Source organism: Octopus bimaculoides, chromosome 28 (genome assembly GCF_001194135.2).
Source record: "Octopus bimaculoides isolate UCB-OBI-ISO-001 chromosome 28, ASM119413v2, whole genome shotgun sequence".
NCBI classification, from domain to species: domain Eukaryota; kingdom Metazoa; phylum Mollusca; class Cephalopoda; order Octopoda; family Octopodidae; genus Octopus; species Octopus bimaculoides.
The window spans coordinates 16,560,487-16,564,076 of record NC_069008.1 but is presented as its reverse complement, the minus strand read 5'-3'; the positions used below and the strand labels follow the sequence as shown (position 1 = coordinate 16,564,076).

General features: G+C 35.2%; 2 protein-coding genes across 4 annotated transcripts in view; one reads left to right on the top strand and one right to left on the bottom strand.

Annotated features, from left to right (window-relative positions):
• Nucleotides 1–3,590, bottom strand: part of LOC106883481 (zinc finger protein 429) — a 23,953-nt gene that overhangs the window by 17,052 nt on the left and 3,311 nt on the right. The gene's annotated exons all lie outside the window — the stretch shown is intronic.
• The window catches only part of LOC106883483 (oocyte zinc finger protein XlCOF6.1), an 8,863-nt gene continuing 5,384 nt past the window's right edge, over nt 112–3,590 (top strand). The window contains exon 1 of one of the 2 annotated variants that reach the window (XM_014934510.2): nt 112–2,003. The gene's annotated coding sequence lies outside the window, so the exon portion shown is untranslated. Of the gene's footprint in view, nt 3,443–3,590 lie in introns of both variants that reach the window. The other variant, XM_014934509.2, reaches the window with a different exon arrangement.

Below are 3,590 nucleotides of genomic sequence, written 5' to 3'. Positions count from 1 at the left end.
CTTAGTATTCCAAATCCAACATAGTTGTGATGTTGGTGTTAGTTGTGACCGACTGTTTTATCTTCACTGTCAAAATCTCTTCTGTATCTCACTGTTGTTTCTTTTATTTCAGAATATTGCATTGTTTCCATCAGATAACATCATCAATATTCATCACCTTTTAAAGACTGTCAGAAAATGTTGTGCAGAACAGATTTAATAACTCCAGAGAATTCCAGTGAAATATTTCTTCTCAACTGAGAACATTTCTCTTCTGAAATGTTTGGAATGACTACAGGATTATTTTGTTCTGAAGTTAAACTTGGATAATTTTAAAAGGAATCTCAGAGTATTTTCAGATATCAAAAAGGGTTACAGTTGATGGAAAGAGAGCAATAGCAATACTTGTTAGGAATAAGTTGTAGGACAAGAACCAAAACTGTATCCACTTACATTGTGGTGGTTGAAGTAAGATAAGAGACAGACGGACTATTTAAGTTAGTTGAAGAATATGTTTTTATTCAGAAGAGATGTCACAAGAGAAACCACAATCAGTATATCAGTGTGATATCTGTAAAAAGTCTTTAACTGAGAAAGATAATCTAAATAATCACAGATCTATACATTAGGGTGGAGCAAAAAACGCAACTTTTGAAATTAGTAACCAAGAATTGATATTTTGTAGCGAATTAGGGTCTATAAAGGTGTATAAAGAACTTTTCAGTTAAATATTTTTTCTGTCTCTGCAACACAATTGAAAATTTTAAAAACTGATATTTTTGGTCGAATTTTGGATTTCGTGAATTATAAGTCATAACGAGTACATATTTCTACATAGCAGAATGCAAAACAGTGATTCTTGTATCCTTAAAAGGTTGCATACCAAGTTTCAGTACAATCGATTAATAGCTTGAGGTTCCGCATTGACTATAAATAGAACGGGAGTGTGAACTTCTCTCCAGTGCCACTGCAATGGTCATTGCATGTGGACGTATGTTGTACGTGTGTGAAGTTTTCTGCTTTGTACCTTGACTTTAGGCCATTGTATTAAAATTAATGATCTTATTAAATTTAGTGTTGTTTACATTTAGTGATGACCCATAAGCCAATAATGCGTTATGAATGCCCAATATTTGGTACTCCGTCTGATCTTAGTGACCGAGTTTTGCCAACTTACAAGGATGTACTAAAATGTGTTTTATTTGAACGAGAAAAAGAAAAGAATGTTATTAAGAAAGATCCTTCAATTAAACAAATTGTCAAGATTGTAGCTGAAAAGATAATCCTTCTTTGGCAAAAGGCATCCATCCCTTGTGTTACGATTCAGTCAGTTAAACCGAAAATCTTAAACTTTTATCTAAAGTACCAAGGATTACTAAAGTCTGTGAAAAATAGAAAAAATGTGCCATCGTTTCAGACAAAGTGTAATGTGTTTAAAAACAATGCAACAAAAGATTTATTTGACATTTCCTGTTGCAAGTGCAGCTCCTTTGAAAACTGCAGCTGTAGTCGGGACAAAAAAGTACCGCAGAGAGAACAAGATTTTTTACAGGATCAGCGGACAAATCGAAAACTGATCATTAGTGGAATAGATAAAGCAGTATCTAAACAGAACATTCAGAGGCTGATAGCATTTTCATCAAGCAGTGAATCGGGAAATGGATCAGCAGGTGAAGATGAAAATTTTCCAATTTCATTTTCCATGAAACGAAAAGACGTCAGCAAAAATCTAAGTTCAAATACACCAATAAAACAAATGAAATTCCCAGAACTAGCTTCTTCCTGTAATGCCACCAGTGTATCAGACCATGCTGCAGGTCTTCTTACAAGTTCGATCACCAGTGACTTAACGGCAAATACATCTGGTGAATGTTCTTTCAGCTAATTGTGAACACATTGACACAAACTTTCATTATGTAAGCAACAATTAATTTCGTGTTAGATGGATTCTCGGTGGCAACACAAGATACAAGAGAAAAAATTCCAGTGTTTGAGACAAAAAAAAAAAGACTTCGTATTGAAAGGTAATACAGCAACGATCAATTAGAATTGTTTAGTTTTTGCTATTTTGAACTTAACAAAAAATTAGCATTATGCCGTTTTAGGAATTTCAAAAACAACAAATCTTTGTTCCGTTCTTTATTTGAGAGTGAGATGCTAATTCTTATCTATGAAAAATATTAATTAGCTTTATTACCGGAATGAAAAAGAATTCACTGCACTGATTCGTATTATTGAAATATTTCAAACAAATTGGAAAAGTTAATTATTTTTATCACCAAAATGTGTCAAGACTCAAAAATTGGTTTACACGTCATTTTATATGAGTGTGTAATCTAGATCCCTTGTAACACACATAATCAGTGACCTAGTATAAAAAATGATAAAGAAAGCTAAGTCATAAGGTCCATTTATTTCACATAATTTCGAAATTTCAAGTGCATTGTGGGAACATTTTGTTTTTATGCAAATATTTTGCTTTCGCTTTGCTCTTTTTATAATCACTGCTTGTTTGTGTGGACTTTCAGTCTGCAGAGAGATAGTGTAGTGAGACACAAAGGAACTATTTTGTTGCTGTGAGTATATTCAGTTGTGCTTTCGCAAATGCCAGCCAATCAACACTGGCGATGTCATACAAGAGTAAAATGTTGTTGGCACTCCGTCGCTTACGACGTCGAGGGTTCCAGTTGATCCGATCAACGGAACAGCCTACTTGTGAAATTAACGTGCAAGTGGCTGAGCACTCCACAGACACGTGTACCCTTAACGTAGTTCTAGGGGGTATTCAGCGTGACACAGAGTGTGACAAGGCTGACCCTTTGAATTATAGGCACAACAGAAACAGGAAGTGAGAGTGAGAGAAAGTTGTGGTGGAAGTAGTACAGCAGGGTTCGCCACCATCCCCTGCCTCATGGAACTTTAGGTGTTTTCGCTCAATAAACACTCACAACGCCCGGTCTGGGAATCGAAACCGCGAGTCCGCTGCCCTAACCACTGGGCCATTGCGCCTCCACTACAAGAGTAAAATGCACGTCTATCAAAGAGCAAAGTTTAGTTGCTGCTTTGACGCTGAAAAAGCAACATTGTCTGCTACGATGTGGCATCTGTTTTTAAGTTCACCACCAGCATAGCCTCCGGTGGGTTTGACAGCCCTAGGGGCTAATTCAAACTTTCTTCGGTGAGACTGTAATTGTGTTGACAATCATCATTGTGAAACCTAATTCATTTATTATTATTCTGTGGCGTAAAAACCATCAAAACTAACATGTACAGTAAGTCATGCGAATCTCTTCATGTCTCGTTACACAGTTCTAAGTCAGTGATGTTCTTCATTGTTTTACATTCACACACTCCTAAATAAATAACTATATATTTTTTAACAAAATATATACCGTCTGATACTTATTCCATATACACACTTTTCAACTTCGTACCATGTCTTTCAACGCTAAACTTTCATCTGGTAATTACGTTTTTTTTTGTTTTGTTTTTTTGTAATGGAGTAATGTTCTCATTCTTCTAATGTTTACAACTTGATCCGAAAACGAAAATCAGAAAGAAATAGCGCGGAAAATGTGTAGGAAACGAATATGAAAAAAAAAAAAAAAAAA